Below are 19,276 nucleotides of genomic sequence, written 5' to 3' on the forward strand. Positions count from 1 at the left end.
CGCCCTGCTCCCCTACCCACACACTCCCCGCTTCTTGGCCCTGGTGTTCCCCTGTACTGAGGCATATAAAGTTTGCAAGACCAAGGGGCCCTCTCTTCCCAATGATGGCCAACTAGGCCATCTTCTGATACATATGCAGCTAGAGACAAGAGCTCCGGGGTTATTGGTTAATTCATATCGTTGTTCCACATATAGGGTTTCAGACCCTTTAGCTCCTTGGGTACTTTCTCTAGCTCCTCCATTGGGGGCCCTGTAATCCATCCAATAGCTGACTGTGAGCATCCACTTCTGTGTTTGCCAGGCACCGGCATAGCCTCACAAGAGACAGCTATATCAGGGTCCTTTCAGCAAAATCTTGCTGGCGTATGCAATGGTGTCAGCCTTTGGAGGTTGATTATGGGATGGATCCCAAGGTGTGGCAGTCTCTAGATGATCCATCCTTTCTTCTCAGCTCCACACTTTGTCTCTATAACTCCTTCCATGGGTGTTTTGTTCCCAATTCTAAGAAGGGGCAAAGTGCCCACACTTTGGTCTTCGTTCTTCTTGAGTTTCATGTGTTTTGCAAATTTTATCTTGTATCTTGGGTATTCTAAGTTTCTGAGCTAATATCCACTTATCAGTGAGTACATATCATGTGAGTTCTTTTGTGATTGGGTTACCTCACTCAGGATGATACCCTCCAGGTCCATCCATTTGCCTAGGAATTTCCTAAAGTCATTCTTTTTAATAGCTGAGTAGTACTCCATTGTGTAAATGTACCACATTTTCTGTATTCATTCCTCTGTTGAGGAACATCTGGGTTCTTTCCAGCTTCTGGCTATTATAAATAAGGCTGCTGTGAACATTGTGGAGCATGTGTCTTTCTTACCAGTTGGAACATCTTCTGGATATATGCCCAGGAGAGGTATTGCGGGATCCTCCGGTAGTACTATGTCCAATTTTCTGAGGAGCCACCAGACTGATTTCCAGAGTGACAACACCCTCTTCTAATAACCCTTTATAGGAGTAGATAGATACAAACCAATAGATAGACAGATAGACACACACACACACACACACATGCATGCATGTACGCATGCACACATGCATACACACTTTCGTTCATTCTTGGAAAAAAATCATTAACAGTCTTGCTAAAATCAAGAAGAAGGCAGTTAAGCCTAATATACTTTAAACTCTTACACTAACATTGAACTGCAGGTGTGAACCAATGTAATTAGATATGAAAAAAGAAATAAAAGTATGTTTTCAAGCTCCATGAATATATATCCAAAAATGCCTAGTGAATCAATGGTAAACTCTTAAAATAAAAAAGTATTAGTCAATTATCAAACCCTATATGTGAGAATAAATATCCTTTATATAATAAATAATTTATAAGAATAGTATGTAAGAGAAAACTTGATTCAAATGACAATAAATGTACTCAGAAATCAATATATACAATTAACTTACAAATACTCATGAAATGAAATGATTTTTAATTTAGAAAACTTTAAAGGATATACATTAGGAGAAAGCTGTATCAGGCTCCAAACAGGACTACGCTTAAGACGCATTTCTTAGTTGATTACATGGACTTCAGTTGAATCACCACATGAGCTTTGTCTGTGTGCGTTTTATGAACATCTTAAATTTCACACAATGTATTCCATACAATGTGTAAAGCTACTTTTCTTTTGTACAATTTCCCTTACGTTTATTTTAGAAAATGTTTCATTTATTTTTATAGCTTGTTTTCTTTTTTTTATTTTATTTGTAATTCATTTTTTACACTCCATATTCCATCTCCAGCCCATCCCCATCCACCCTCCAACTGCTCCACATCCCACACCTCCTCCCCACTCCACCCCATCTCCATGTGGATGTCCCTACCCCCTACCCTACCTGACCTCTAAACTCCCTGGGGCCTCCAGTCTCTTGAGGGTTAGGTGCTTCATCTCTGGATGAACACAGACCCGGAAGTCCTCTACTGTATGTGTGTTGGGAGCCTCATATCAGCTGGTGTGTGTGCTGTCTGTTTGGTGGTTCAGTGTTTGAGAGATCTCGGGAATCCAGATTAATTAAGACTGGTCCTCCTACAGAATCACCCTTCTCCTCAGCTTCTTTCAGCCTTCCCTAATTCAACTACAGGGGTCAGCTGCTTCTGTCCTTTGGTTGGGCACAAATAACTGCATCTGACTATTTCAGCTGCTTGTTGGGTCTTTTGGAGGGCAGGTATGCCAGGTCCCTTTTTGTGAGTGCTACGTGGTCTCAGTAATAGTGTCAGGCCTTGGGACCCCCCCTTGATCTGGATCCCACTTTGGGCCTGTTGCTGGACCTTCTTTTCCTCAGGCTCCTCTCCATTTCCATCCTTTTAATTCATTCAGAGAGAAACAATTATGGCTCAGAGGTGTGACTGGGGGATGGCAACCCTACCCCTCACTTGATGTCCTGTCTTCCTGCTGGAGGTGGGGGTCTATAAGTTCCCTCTCCCTACTGTGGGCATTTCATCAAGGGTCTCTCCTTATGACTCCTGGGAGTCTCTCACCTCCCAGGTCTCTAGTGCATTCTGGGGATCCCCCCAACCTCCTATTCCTGAGGTTGTCTGCTTACATTCTTTCTGCTGGCCCTCCGAGCTTCAGTCCTTTTCCCTCATCCAACACCAGATCAGGTTCCCCTCTATCCCCCACTCCCCCCTCCACTTTCCTTCCCAAGTCCCTCACTCCCTCCCCACTTGTGATTGCATTCTTTTCTCTCCCAAGTGGGACTGAGGCATTCTCACTTGGGCACTTCAGCTTGTTGACCTTTTTGAGTTCTGTGGACTGTGTCCTGGTTACTCTGTACTTTTTTTTTTTTTTTTTTTTTTTTGGCTAATACATACCATGCATGCCCTTTTGGGTCTGAGTTACCTCACTCAGGATGATATTTTCTAGTTCCACCCATTTGCCTGCAAAACTCAGGATACCCTCATTCTTAATAGCTGAGTAGTAAATGAACTACATTTTCTGTATCCATTCTTCTGTCTTGGATATCTAGGTTGTTTCCAGCTTCTAGCTATCACAAATAAGGCCAATTTGAAACGATATAGCTTTCACCTCAGAGTCTGACAAATACAGAGGCAGATGCTTGCAGCCAACCATTGGACTGAGCTCAGGGTCCCCATTAGAGGAGTTAAAGAAAGGATTGAAGGAGTTGAAGGGGTTTGTAACCCCATAGGAAGAACAACAATATCAACCAACCAGACCCTCCAGAGCTCCCAGGGACTAAACCACCAACCAAGGATTACACATGGAGGGACCCATGGCTCCAGCTGCATATGCAGCAGAGCTTGGCCTTCTTGGGCATCAGTGGAAGGAGAAGCCCTTGGTACTGTGAAGGCTTGATGCCCCATAGAAGGGAAATGCAAGGGCAGGGAGACAAGTGTGGGTTGGTGGGTGGGAGAACACCCTCAGAGAAGCAGGGGGTAGGAGGAAATGAAAATTTAAAAATATACAATAAAAAACATGAAGAAAAAAGATATACATTAGGAATAGCTTGAGTTAAATATTTTTGTAATTGTTTCTAAACCTTAAATATTGAAATCTCAGATTTCTCAAAATTAATTGTTGGCTTAATGTGATAACCAGAAAAATGTTGTTTTCCAAAGATAAGTGAACATATAACTATATTCAAATGATAAACTATATATATATATATGTATATATATTCACTATATATATATATACATATATATATTCACTTTATAAGCAGCAAAAAGAGCTCTAAGGAAAATATAGCTCTCTGTGTATTGAAATATGATACAATGTCTCCTTTAACCTAAAGCAGTGTGGGTGCTGGTGTGTGACTACACAGAGGAGGCAGAATAAGGAGGCTCAAAATAGAGCCAACAACTTCTGGGAATGTAGCACATGATCAAGGTGACATCTCCAACTGCTAGGGCCAAGATATACTCTTAAGTACTGTTTGAGTAATTGTTCAGCCATCTGGAAAATGATAATAATAGATCTATTCTTCATGCAATATACTAGAATAAACTCAAAGTGCATGAAAAATGAATTTAAAAATGAAACTGCCCAAAGCGTAGAGGGGACATGGGTGAATCATCCATGTATCAGGTGCTGCTTTCCAAATTCGATACAAAATCCATATTCTAGGAAATTATCTATTATAACTTGGCTAAGGGCATGTAAGATGCCTTATATGGCAAAATTAAGAAATTAAAAAAATTAAAAGAGCACGTGCAGACTAAGAGCAAATCTTACCTTTCATAAAGAAAATACACTGAGTATATAAAAAAATACTTAGCCAGACGTGGTGGCACATGCCTTTAATCCCAGCATTTGGGAGGCAGAGGCAGGTGGATTTCTGAGTTCGAGGCCAGCCTGGTCTACAGAGTGAGTTCCAGGACAGCCAGGGCTACACAGAGAAACCCTGCCTCAAAAAACAAAAACCCTTAATGTAAAAGCCATCCAAAATGTTCACCTTCTATCTCTGTTAGTTGGGGGTGGGGGGAATAATCATGTCATTGAACATTGTTTTGCAATGAGGTAGGGGCAAACTGTAGCTCTGCAATGTGAGGACAAGATGGCAAGGGCAGTTTGGAGGCACTTTGGCCATTTGGCCGTTTCTCATATACCTATGATGTAAGGCAGCAACCTCTGAGTTCCCCCTAAGAAAAACTATAATGCATGTTCACAAAAGTAGGCTTATTAATATTTTAATGCCAGACAAACTGTGGTAGATTCATATATTTAAATATCACTCAACAATACAACAAGCTGTTGATTCACATAGTAACAAAAGTGAACTGACCATCTGCTAGAATAACACAAAATCAAAACGCTAAAATATGTATTTCCAACAAAGGATGAGTATCTTTGAGAATGGTGTTTTGCCTAAACATGGAAAAGCTGCAGAGGCAAGGAATTGCACACAACAATCTTTCAGCTGATAGACTGGTTCCTCTTAAGAATTTGGTTCAGTGTTTCTGAAACTATATGTGTGATAGGTAATGTGTAAATACATTGTAGTTAAAGGAAACGTGCTCATCACTGACTGAGAAAAAATTCCTAGTAAAGACATGATAAAAACTATAATAAACCTAGAAGTTCTCCCCTGGGCCAAAGGCACCAGCATGGGCTATTATTATATATACTACAGTGAGAATTTTGATTTCTATGAAAACATAGAAGACTATGATAATGTGTTTTCTTTTTAATCCCAGGTATGGTATATAGGGCTACTTCAGGTTGTCCACTGCAGCTGACCATGACTTGCCTCATGCTCTGTGGGAGTGTGACTCCTCAACATCAGATACTTTCTGGAAGAGTGTGACATTTGGAATTCTGGGGACTTATCAGAGTATATATAAATGCTGGAGCTCTGAGAGGCGGGGCTGTTGTTGTTGTTGGGTTGTGGTTGGTTGCTGGTTGCTGTTGATTGTAGTTTGTTAAGTGTCACGAGCAAAGAAAAATTAACAAGAAGAAATCAGATATCTTGGCAGTGAAGATCAAACTTGCCCTCAAGAGTGGACGCCCCTAATCAGCAGGAAGTAGTCTAACAATAATGTCATCCCCTTACCCCTCTATCTTTTTTACTCTCCTAACCACTGTTAAGGAGTTGAAAAAGAACAAAGAAAGGTGGAAGAAAAAAAGAACACATAGGCTACAATATACACTTATATATGGGTGTGAGGCATTTGTTCATAATCATACCTAAATGTCTTTTTCTAATCAAAAATGACCAAAATCAGTAATGACACAGGGAATAAACACCCTTAGTAAGCAGACCTTTCACTGAAGGAGAGGAGCAGCTCTGTATTAGAGAAGGATATCTATGGTAATATAGAGAAGTCATAAATGAGTGTAGCAGTGCTACAGGTATAATTGCTGTAGGCAAGAACCACAGAATGGTTGCACTACACGACAGGCAGATAAAGTAGAAAATGAACATTTGCATAGGTATTAATGCATCTTTTTTTTTAGATGCATTTATTTGTTTTCAAATTCTTTTTTTTATTTTATATTTCTTATTACATATTTTCCTCAATTACATTTCCAATACTATCCCAAAAGTCCCCCACACCCTCCCCCCTCCACTTCCCTACCCACCCATTCCCATTTTTTTTTTTTTTTTTTTTTTTTTTTTTGGCCCTGGCATTCCCCTGTACTGGGGCATATAAAGTTTGCGTGTCCAATGGGCCTCTCTTTCCAGTGATGGCCGACTAGGCCCTCTTTTGATACATACGCAGCTAGAGTCAAGAGCTCCGGGGTACTGGTTAGTTCATAATGTTGTTGCACCTACAGGGTTGCAGATCTCTTTAGCTCCTTGGATACTTTCTCTAGCTCCTCCATTGGGGGCCGTGTGATCCATCCAATAGCTGACTGTGAGCATCCACTTCTGTGTTTGCTAGGCCCCGGCCTAGTCTCACAAGAGACAGCTATGTCAGGGTCCTTGCAGCAAACGCTTGCTAGTGTATCCAATGCTGTCATTGTTTGGAGGCTAATTAAAAATATGGAACGTTTCACGAATTTGCATGTCATCCTTGCACAGGGGCCATGCTAATCTTCTCTATATCGTTCCAATTTTAGTATATGTGCTGCCGAAGGGAGCACCTTAATGCATCTTTCACCACACATTTCCTTGTTTTAAAGCAACAGTAACTTCAAAGAAGCCTGTCAGATGTGACTTTATTGAAAATTATAATTATAAATAATATGACATTATTACTATGTTCCTCTTATATGATACCGAAGAGAACACACCATTGCTATGGTAGGTTTTTTATGACTCGAAACCTTAATCTGGTCACTAGAAAATATCAAACAAGTGGTACACTTCTAATTATGCAGATGATGAAGACAAGGAAAGATGTGAATCTACCAAATGATCTCAGAAGATGCTAGTGAATATTTGGGTAAAATATTGTTTAGTTTCAAGATGTACCAATGCTAAATTTCTTAGCCTCACATCTTAAATAGGCATAAAAATTATCAAAACTAAGTGGAAGGAAAGGAAAATGATCTATGAGAACATTTTACTTTAGTCAATGAGAATACTTTTGTATCACTTCCTTATTAAATAAACAAAATGAGCATCATAAACCAAGTCAAAGTTTGAGAAAATACTTTAAAGTTACTCCTATGTGAATATTTAATATAAATATTAAAGGGAGGAAGGCACAGAAGACTCTTATGAGATTGACATGAAATGAATATACCCTTTTAAATAGTTTCAAGAAAATTCATAAAGATAAAAGGTTAGTATAAATTCATATTCAGTCTCTCAACCCACTAAAGAAAAGCATTCAATTAAGACTATTTCCTGTAGCAATGAGCACACTCAATATTCAGAAGACTTTTCAAAACATTTACTTTTAGAATGAACCAAAGAACCAGGGATCTCGGGAGGAATAGATGAGCATTGCAGAGATAGAGAAAGTTTACGATGAGCTTGACTTATAGCCAGTGTACACACTGAGCATATATGGAACAATCCAAAAGTCAAATAAACGAACACAATTTACTATAAAGCACCCAGTAAACAGGAACCTATTCTTCTAAGCTAACCAGATAGACAATAGTTGGTAGACAGAAGGATAAATGATAGCCTGGTAGACAGAGTGAGGAGACCTCTAAAACATCATGAACCAATGGATATCGTAGTATAGGAAATCAAGCACTTTCATGTAAGTAGAATGTTATTGTCCACTGTGTAGAGTTTATCCTTGTATTCAAATGATGATTTTTGTACCCTCATGTCTGTTTGAAAAACATTGCTCCCCGATTATTCCCTGATTGGTCAATAAAGAAGCTAATCTGCCAATGATTCACACCACACACACACACACACACGCACACACTCACACACAGAGAGAGAGAGAGAGAGAGAGAGAGAGAGAGAGAGAGAGAGAGAGAGAGAGAGAGAGAGGGAAAGAGCAGGAAACACTGAGAAAACAGCTCTAGCAGAGAAAGGCACAAAATGCAAATATGTTCAGGATTTTGGCTGAGAGGTAGACAATTTTAGAAGATTAAATAGTGTAATATGGCTCAGTTGTTGTGCCCTTAAAGCTTGTTAAATAAATGAAATACTCCACTCTCAATTATTTAGGAGCTAGCTGGGTTAAGAGAAAAGTAGAAACAATTATAAAAAAAATTGCACATTTAAACTATCCATGGTCTAAGAAATATCAATAAATATTAAATCTAGCAGGGAAAACATGGTGAAAATAGGATAGTTGATTTGCCTTATATTTTTTACAAGGTGCTAAAAAATTACAAGGGAGACTGCTCTGGTTGGGGAGGCAGAAATCCGGCCTACGTAGGGCCACAAGCCTCTTCCGGTCAGAAAAGCACCTGGGTAGCTAGGGCACAGAGTCGGCTGACACCTGCCAGCTACCCACGACTCCTGCCACAGGATTTTGAGACTGCTGGTGAGTGGAACACAGCTTCTGCTCCAATCCAATTGCGCGCGGGACCTGAGACTGCATTAGTTAGGGAAGCAGAAACCGGCCTGAGTAGGGCCACAGGCCTCATCCGGCCTGAACAGCACCAGTGTAGCTAGAGCGCAGGGTCCCCACGACCCCCGCCACAGGATTTTGATACTGCTGGTGAGTGGAACACAGCTTCTGCTCCAATCTTTAAACAGTGACAACGACAACAACTAACCCCAGAGATTACCAGATGGCGAAAGGTAAACGTAATAATCTTACTAACAGAAACCAAGACCACTCACCATCATCAGAACCCAGCACCCCCACTTCGCCCAGTCCAGGGCACCCCAACACACCGGAAAAGCTAGACACGGATCTAAAAGCATATCTCCTGATGATGGTAGAGGACTTCAAGAAGGACTTTAATAACACACTTAAAGAAATACAAAGGAACACTGGTAAACAGGTAGAAGACAATAAAGAGGAAGCACAAAAATCCCTTAAAGAATTGCAGGAGAACACTGCTAAAGAGTTACAAATCCTTAAAGAAAAACAGGATAACCTAATCAAACAGGTAGAAGTCCTTAATGAAAAACAGGAAAACACATCCAAACAGATGATGGAAATGAACAAAACCATACTAGACCTAAAAAGGGAAGTAGACACAATAAAGAAAACCCAAAATGAGGCAACACTGGAGATAGAAACCCTAGGAAAGAAATCTGGAACCATAGATACCAGCATCAGCAACAGAATACAAGAGATGGAAGAGAGAATCTCAGGTGCAGAAGATTCCATAGAGAACATCGGCACAACAATCAAGGAAAATGTACAATACAAAAAGATCCTAACTCAAAACATCCAAGAAATACAGGACACAATGAGAAGACCAAACCTACGGATAATAGGAGTGGATGAGAATGAAGATTTTCAACTCAAAGGACCAGCAAACATCTATATTATAGAAGAAAAATTATAGAAGAAAACTTCCCAAATCTAAAGAAAGAGATGCCCATGAACATACAAGAAGCCTACAGAACTCCAAATAGACTGGACCAGAAAAGAAATACCTCCCGACACATAATAATCAGAACAACAAATGCTCTAAATAAAGATAGAATACTAAAAGCAGTAAGAGAAAAAGGCCAAGTAACATATAAAGGCAAGCCTATCAGAATTACACCAGATTTTTCACCAGAGACTATGAAAGCCAGAAGATCCTGGACGGATGTTATACAGACACTAAAAGAACACAAATTCCAGCCCAGGCTACTATACCCAGCCAAACTCTCAATTAACATAGATGGAGAAACCAAAGTATTCCACGACAGAACCAAATTCACACATTATCTCTCCACGAATCCAGCCCTTCAAAGGATAATAACAGAAAAAAACCAATACAAGGACAGGAACCATGCCCTAGAAACAACAAGAAGGTAATCCCTCAACAAACCTAAAAGAAGACAGCCACAAGAACAGAATGCCAACTTTAACAACAAAAATAACAGGAAACAACAATTACTTTTCCTTAATATCTCTTAATATCAATGGACTCAACTCCCCGATAAAAAGACATAGACTAACAAACTGGCTACACAAACAAGACCCAACATTTTGCTGCTTACAGGAAACTCATCTCAGAGAAAAAGATAGACACTACCTCAGAATGAAAGGCTGGAAAACAATTTTCCAAGCAAATGGTATGAAGAAACAAGCTGGACTAGCCATTATAATATCTGATAAGATTGACTTCCAACCCAAAGTCATTAAAAAAGACAGAGAGGGACACTTCATACTCATCAAAGGTAAAATCCTCCAAGAGGAAATATCAATCCTGAATATCTATGCTCCAAATACAAAGGCAGCCACATTCATTAAAGAAACTTTAGTAAATCTCAAAGCACACATTGCACCTCATACAATAATAGTAGGAGACTTCAACACACCACTTTCACCAATGAACAGATCATGGAAACAGAAACTAAACAGGGACACAGAGAAACTAAGAGAAATTATGAATCAAATGGATCTGGCAGATATCTACAGAACATTCTATCCTAAAACAAAAGGATATACCTTCTTCTGAGCACCTCATGGTACCTTCTCCAAAATTGACCACATAATTGGTCACAAAACAGGCCTCAACAGATACAAAAATATTGAAATTGTCCCATGCATCCTATCAGATCACCATGGACTAAGGCTGATCTTCAATAACAAAATAAATAATAGAAAGCCAACCTTCACGTGGAAACTGAACAACACTCTTCTCAATGATACCTTGGTCAAGGAAGGAATAAAGAAAGAAATTAAGGACTTTTTAGAGTTCAATGAAAATGAAGCCACAACATACCCAAACTTATGGGACACAATGAAAGCATTTCTAAGAGGAAAACTCATAGCTCTGAGTGCCTCCAAAAGGAAACTAGAGAGAGCACACATTAGCAGCTTGACAACATACCTAAAAGCACTAGAACAAAAGGAAGCAAATTCACCCAAGAGGAGTAGACGGAAGGAAATAATCAAACTCAGGGGCGAAATCAACCAAGTGGAAACAAGAAAAACTATTCAAAGAATCAACCAATCAAGGAGCTGGTTCTTTGAGAAAATCAACAAGATAGATAAACCCTTAGCCAGACTCACTAGAGGGCACAGGGAAAGCATCCTAATTAACAAAATCAGAAATGAAAACGGAGACATAACAACAGATCCTGAACACATCCAAAACACCATCAGATCCTTCTACCAAAGGCTATACTCAACAAAACTGGAGAACCTGGATGAAATGGAGAAGTTCCTAGACAGATACCAGGTACCAAAGTTGAATCAAGATCAGGTTAATGATCTAAACAGCCCTATATCCCCCAAAGAAATAGAAGCAGTCATTAATAGTCTCCCAACTAAAAAAAGCCCAGGACCAGATGGGTTTAGTGCAGAGTTCTATCAGACCTTCAAAGAAGATCTAATCCCAGTTCTTCACAAACTATTCCACAAAATAGAAACAGAAGGTACTCTATCCAACTCATTCTATGAAGCCACAATTACTCTGATACCTAAACCACAAAAAGACCCAACAAAGATAGAAAACTTCAGACCAATATCCCTTATGAATATTGATGAAAAAATCCTCAATAAAGTTCTTGCTAACCGAATCCAAGAACACATCAAAACAATCATCCATCCTGACCAAGTAGGTTTCATCCCAGGGATGCAGGGATGGTTCAATATACGGAAATCCATCAACGTAATCCAGTATATAAACAAACTCAAAGACAAAACCACATGGTCATCTCGTTAGATGCGGAAAAAGCATTTGACAAGATCCAACACCCATTCATGATAAAAGTCTTAGAAAGATCAGGAATTCAAGGCCCATACCTAAATATGATAAAAGCAATCTACAGCAAACCAGTAGCCAACATCAAAGTAAATGGTGAGAAGCTTAAAGCAATCCCTCTAAAATCAGGGACTAGACAAGGCTGTCCACTTTCTCCATACCTATTCAACATTGTACTTGAAGTCCTAGCCAGAGCAATTCGACAACAAAAGGAGATCAAAGGGATACAAATTGGAAAAGATGAAGTCAAAATATCACTTTTTGTAGATGATATGATAGTATATCTAAGTGACCCTAAAAATTCCACCAGAGAACTCCTAAGCCTGATAAACAGCTTTGGTGAAGTAGCTGGATATAAAATTAACTCAAACAAATCAATGGCCTTTCTCTACACAAAGAATAAACAGGCTGAGAAAGAAATTAGGGAAACAACACCCTTCTCAATAGTCACAAATAATATAAAATATCTTGGCGTGACTCTAACTAAGGAAGTGAAAGATCTGTATAATAAAAACTTCAAGTCTCTGAAGAAAGAAATTATAGATCTCAGAAGATGGAAAGATCTCCCATGCTCATGGATTGGCAGGATCAACATTGTAAAAATGGCTATCTTGCCAAAAGCAATCTACAGATTCAATGCAATCCCCATCAAAATTCCAAATCAATTCTTCAACGAATTAGAAAGTGCAATCTGCAAATTCATCTGGAATAACAAAAAACCTAGGATAGCAAAAACTCTTCTCAAGGATAAAAGAACCTCTGGTGGAATCACCATGCCGGACCTAAAGCTTTACTACAGAGCAATTGTGATAAAAACTGCATGGTACTGGTATAGTGACAGACAAATAGACCAATGGAATAGAATTGAAGACCCAGAAATGAACCCACACACCTACGGTCACTTGATCTTCGACAAGGGAGCTAAAAACATCCAGTGGAAGAAAGACAGCATTTTCAACAAATGGTGCTGGCACAACTGGTTGTTAACATGTAGAAGAATGCGAATCGATCCATTCCTATCTCCTTGTACTAAGGTCAAGTCTAAGTGGATCAAGGGACTTCACATAAAACCAGAGACACTGAAACTTATAGAGGAGAAAGTGGGGAAAAGCCTTGAAGATATGGGCACAGGGGAAAAATTCCTGAATAGAACAGTAATGGCTTGTGCTGTAAGATCGAGAATTGACAAGTGGGATCTCATGAAACTACAAAGCTTCTGCAAGGCTAAAGACACCATCAATAAGACAAAAAAACCACCAACAGATTGGGAAAGGATCTTCACCTATCCTAAATCAGATAAGGGACTAATATCCAATATATATAAAGAACTCAAGAAGGTGGACTCCAGAAAGTCAAATAACCCCATTAAAAAATGGGGCTCAGAACTGAACAAAGAATTCTCACCTGAGGAATACAGAATGGCAGAGAAGCACCTGAAAAAATGTTCAACATCCTTAATCATCAGGGAAATGCAAATCAAAACAACCCTGAGATTCCACCTCACACCAGTCAGAATGGCTAAGATCAAAAATTCAGGTGACAGCAGATGCTGGCGAGGATGTGGAGAAAGAGGAACACTCTTCCATTGTTGGTGGGATTGCAAGCTTGTACAACCACTCTGGAAATCAGTTTGGCGGTTCCTCAGAAAATTGGACATAGTACTACCGGAGGATCCAGCAATACCTCTCCTGGGCATATATCCAGAAGATGTCCCAACCGGTAAAAAGGACACATGCTCCACTATGTTCATAGCAGCCCTATTTATAATAGCCAGAAGCTGGAAAGAACCCAGATGTCCCTCAACAGAGGAATGGATACAGAAATTATGGTACATTTACACAATGGAGTACTACTCAGCTATTAAAAAGAATGAATTTATGAAATTCCTAGCCAAATGGATGGACCTGGAGGGCATCATCTTGAGTGAAGTAACACAATCACAAAAGAACTCACACAATATGTATTCACTGATAAGTGGATATTAGCCCAAAACTTAGGATACCCAAGATATGAGATACAATTTGCTAAACGCATGAAACTCAAGAAGAATGAAGACCAAAGTGTGGACACTGTGCCCCTTCTTAGAATTGGGAACAAAACACCCAGGGAAGGAGTTACAGAGACAAAGTTCGTAGCTGTGATGAAAGGATGGACCATTTAGAGACTTCCGTATCCAAGGATCCATCCCATAAGCAGCTTCTAAACGCTGACACCATTGCATACACTAGCAAGATTTTGCTGAAAGGACCCAGATATAGCTGTCTCTTGTGAGACGATGCCGGGGCCTAGCAAACACAGGAGTGGATGTTCACAGTCAGCTATTGGATGTATCACAGGGCTCCCAATGGAGAAGCTAGAGAAAGTACCCAAGGAGCTAAAGGGATCTGCAACCCTATTGTTGGAACAACATGATGTACTGACCAGAACCCCGGAGCTCTTGTCTCTAGCTGCATATGTATCGAAAGATGGTCTAGTCGGCCATCAATGGAAAGAGAGGCCCATTGGACTTGCAATATGTATGCCCCAATATAGGGGAATGCCAGGGCCAAATGAATGGGAATCGGTGGGTAGGGAAGTGGGGGGCGCTATGGGGGACTTTTGGGATAGCATTGGAAATGTAATTGAGGAAAATATGTAATAAAAATATTAAAAATTTTTCCCCTCACCCTTTTCATCAGCACCTGTGGAAGGCAGGAGACCTGGCCCTGTGGTCATGATGACAGGAGAGCTGCTCCCTGCTCCTCCCCAGCTGCAACACTCCAGGGAGCAGGCCCTGAACCTCTCCTGAATAGCACAGTAGAGCTGAGCCTGGTGGACTGGGGCACAAGTGAGCCATCGGAGCCATTGCTGAGGGTGTGAGTATGGGTTAGCCAGCCCTGACTTTTGTCTGCTGGGAAGTGATTTGAACAAGGGAGAGATGCCTTTATCTTCCCCCCTCCCACTTGTCCCTTGACATCTATGGCAAGCAAGAAAGCTGGCCCTAGGGTCATGAGAATGGAAGAACTGGTCATGTTCCTCACCAGCTGCAACAATAGGGAGAGCAAGTGTTGCACTTCACCTGGACAGCAGGATAGAGTTGGCCCTGATTGCAGGGATTGCTGGTGAGCTAGCCCTGAGGGCTGTAGAGCAAGGGAGCCAGCATTCTGACATTCTGACCTTTCTGACATTCTGACCAGCTCAGACCTCTCACAGCCAGATCCAGGGCTTTGAACTGTCCAACCCAACATCTGTGAATTGCTGGAATGCATAAAGAGGCTGGCCCTTCAGATGCAAAACTATAAGATCTTCATGATAAAGGGTAACAACAGGATGTCCGAGAGGAGTCTCAGTGAGGTTCCAGGATCAAGAGAGTAGCAGAAGTCAGAGACCTTGTACCAGACCAAGAAGTCATTACAATGAATATTTTCAAGCAAAGTAGTGTGAACAACCATATACTGTGGGACACAGTATGACACATTATAGCTTCAACAATGAGATTTTTTTTCTCTGTTGGTGGGAGGTTGCAAGGATGGAGGGTGAGGAGGAAGGGAGGGGGACATGAGTGGGATTGGGTTGCATGACTGTGAAATTCTTAAAGAGCTATAAAAGTTAAAAAATCAAAACAGTACAATTTTGGGTCTTCCTATTAGGTCCAATTTTATTTTAGATAGATGTATAGACCTATAGATAGATAACATTTTGTTTCTGTGTATCTCCTGATCTATAAGCCTTCAGCAATAACTAAACAAGTGCTTAATAATAGTTTGTTTTCCCCACATATTCAGGAGTATACTTTAAGAATGTAAATAGAATGGACAAATATAAGGTTTGACATAAGAGCTAATTAATCTCTACTAGCTTCATAGTAAATCCAACACTATGTATAAACAAGAAGCTCAAACTCTTCAAATAATTCGATGCTAATATTGGTTGTTAAAGACTAAAAAACATATTACTAGGTAAAAACATACTAAGAAGTGTCTTCATGAAGCACATCAATGACCATCATAGTGTGAGAACTCGATGGGTGCAGTAGTGGCACACAAACTATGGCATCAACCAACCAGGAAGAAGGAGGATGACAGTAGAAAAAAGAGAAGGAGGAAGAAAGAGAAAGAAAGAATGGATGGATGGGTGGATGGATGGATGAAAGACTATTGAAGGATATTTGATCACAGTATGAACCCAGGATTGTGTTATTTCCTGAAAAATATCTATTTCTAGTTGTGGTGTGGCTCAATGCTTAGCACACACCTTTAGTCCCTCTGGCTGGAATACAGACATTCCCTTAGTACACACCTTTAATACCAAACAACCAAGGTAAAGTTAGTTTGTAGAAGGAAGCAACTATGTTTGAAAGTGATGTCTAATTGAGTGGCAGACAAAGTGATGCATAAGATAAAGATTTGCCAGAATAGGATATGCCCAACTCTCACGAGAAGAGAGAGGAAAGGGAAGCTACTTAACAAAGCAGTTCAGGCAGAGAGAAAAAGGAGAAGAAGCAGCTTTACCAAGACAGTTTTACAGGGACAGGTTGCAGAGAGGGAACAAGCAAGATACAGGTGAAGACAGAATGAGCCAGAGCATGAGGAGCCAGAAGATTAGAACGGATTGCCAAAGTTAGTGTGAGGCCAAGCAAAGCAATTTGGAAACTGAGAGAAGCTAGATTGACTCTGTCAGCTTGGAGAGGGGTTTGAGCCCCAACAGCTGAGTTGAACCAGCCAGCCAGAATTCAGAAAAACTAGAAAGGGTGAGCTTATTCAGCAGCAGGTATCACAGGCTAAAAATATTCTAGGTCTAGATTAGATTGTATGGAAGCTAGAAGCTTCCAGGACTAGGGCTAGGTTAACAGATGGAGGTAGCAAACCCTGGAAAAAAACAATTAGCAGGTAAATAAAAGTTACTTTTATAAGAAATTAAGAGAAAATAAGGAAAGATAGACAGACAGGCAGAAAAGAGGGAGGGGGAGGGAGGGAAGAGGAGAGAGAGAGAGAGAGAGAGAGAGCAAAGAACACTTGCTTTCTGAAAAGGTAAGAAGTGATAGCACTGAGCCAAAGAAATTGGAGAAGACTGAGTGAGATAAAAAGAATGGCTTCAATACAAATAATAATAGAAGATCTAAACATAGCAATGAGAGGACTCAGGCTGGGCTGGTGAGATAGCTCACCAGCTCACCAGTGGGTAAAAACACCCGACTGCTCTTCCAAAGGTCCAGAGTTCAAATCCCAGCAACCACATGGTGGCTCACAACCATCCTTAATGAGATCTGACTCCCTCTTTTGGAGTGTCTGAAGACAGCTACAGTGTACTTACATATAATCAATAAATAAATCTAAAAAGAGAAAAAAAAGAGAGAGAGGACCGAAGCATCTCTGCCCTGGATTTTAAATGCAACATAAAAAGGTGGCCTCCAGCAGTGAACACATGGATGGGACCGGAGAGGTATACCCACATAGGCACAAAAGTGTACGCACACATGGGCACACACACATGGAGTGATGTGCAGAAAGGATGAGAGAGGCATGGGGATGTCTTTCTGCTTTAGAGGACTGATGGTTCTGATGGGCTTCTGTCAAGATATGGACTCTAAGACTCTGGGTATGAACAGTGAGAGTATAAGATTTGGGCAGGGGGAGGGGATAGGGAACTTTCAGGATAGCATTTGAAATGTAAATAAAGAAAATATCTAATAAAAAATAATATTAAAAATGATTTTTTTCCCTCACTTGGAATGGACATGTGGCCAAAGCACGAGTGAACTCTATCAAAGCATGACATATTAAATAGATTTTTTTGAAGCCAGGAAATAGAATAGGATATTACATCAACCTGATATTACTCTACTTGCAGAAATGGTGCAGTTCATGGAAAAATAAAAGAACTCTGAAGTGAGAAACAACGGTTCTGAGTACTTAGTAAATCTATAAAAGTGTGGGTGGGGCTTGGAGGATTATAGTCTTCCAATGAGCACACACACCGCTTCTCAGCAGACAGTACTGATGTGCTCCTACACCCTCTTTACCATGTTAGCCGCAGAAAGGCAGTCATCTTTGGACAGTAAATTGCCTGGCCACTCATGTGTATATTCTAAGAGGATTAAGTGTGACAAAGGCAGACGTGCCTAATTGAGGGACAAATCACATATTTCTATAATATACCTTGATCATTAATGTCCTGTAAGCATCTGCATTATTGCTTTGTGTGTGATTTCTGCCTAAATACTAAGAAGATTTTTCCGACTCTCTTTCTCTCTCTCTCTCTCTCTCTCTCTCTCTCTCTCTCTCTCTCTCTCTCTCTCTCTGTCACTTACTTGACTTACCTTTGCGGAAATGCACTATTTCATGTATGGAGAGAACTGTTTTATAGGTAATCTGTACTTAAATAGTCTTGAATCCTAAAATATATTTTAAGTCAGCAACTTAACATTTATCCACTCAACAACAACAACAACAAAAAGTCTAATCTATAACCACAACTTGACATTGAGAAGAAAATTATCTGATGAAAATAAAATAAAATGTTAGATTTTTTAGTAGGTAATGCTTAAAGATCATGTTATAATTGCTCATTTCTCTGGAAATTGAAAAGGCAAATGAGATTTCCTGAATAGAGCAAATGCATGCCTGTTTCCCAAGGCATGCTCTGTTGCCCTTTTGGGAAGGGTCTGAATGAATGACCCCCGGAACCTTCAGGGCACAGTTTCTTTTTCTAGAAAAGGACCAAGTGACATAGAGAAATAAACCACAAAGAAAGCAGTTGCTGACTATGATTACTGAAGGAAATGAATAGTTTAAAAAGATTTAAAAGAGTTTGAAATATTTATCCCATAAAAGATAAATTACCTTTGAAATTTTGCTCTGATAGTAAGGGTTTAAAATTTATATGTGCACATTTTAATGAACACTGATATAAATGCCAACAAATATGACTGATTATTCAGATATGTCATAGAAAATATTATGTAGGTTAGTTATGTCATTGCCACATCTTACTGACAGCTCCTCTGTCTGCTAGAAAAAGAAATGCCTGTTCTCGTTAATGTTTTTTCTGATGTAGTATTTTTTAAATGAGCAACATTATGTTGTTTTCCTACATTATAGCTAGCTGTTGTTGCTGACCTAAGTAATTTCTCCCAGGTGTAATTCATTCCATTCTATAAATCTTTAAAGAAAGCATTGTCTTTCTCATGGATCTAGGGACACTATGTTGGAAATTCTACAGTTCAGAGAGCCACTCGAACCCTCTGTCTGATAGCTGCCGTTTCTGTAAACTATTAGGATTTTTGACAGGATGATCAGGGTATCCTATTTTCAGAATGGCCACTAGGTAAAGTGGAGAATAGTTAAACCATCCAAAGAAATCAAAAACAGCTAACATATTCAACACTGAAATCTCACCTTCTGGGAGCTTAGTCTTACACACTTCTGAAAAGCGCATCACTTCTTAGCATCCTGTTCCACTAACCCTTCAAATTAGAAAGAGAGTTCCATGCAAATCCAGAAAGACATCACCCTCCAGGGTTGAGATGACTCTAAAATTGCCTTCCT

At 40.0% G+C, this 19,276-nt stretch overlaps 1 protein-coding gene and 1 non-coding gene across 15 annotated transcripts in view; both read right to left on the reverse strand.

The window, feature by feature from the left end:
- Trpm3 (transient receptor potential cation channel subfamily M member 3) overlaps positions 1–19,276 on the reverse strand; it is an 886,635-nt gene that overhangs the window by 769,924 nt on the left and 97,435 nt on the right. The window lies entirely within an intron of this gene.
- Positions 6,490–6,596, reverse strand: LOC115030018 (U6 spliceosomal RNA). Its single transcript, XR_003835611.1, has one exon. It is a non-coding gene; the product is annotated as a U6 spliceosomal RNA (small nuclear RNA).

This window comes from Mus caroli, unplaced genomic scaffold (genome assembly GCF_978045245.1).
Source record: "Mus caroli unplaced genomic scaffold, Mus_caroli_1 scaffold_20, whole genome shotgun sequence".
NCBI lineage: Eukaryota > Metazoa > Chordata > Mammalia > Rodentia > Muridae > Mus > Mus caroli.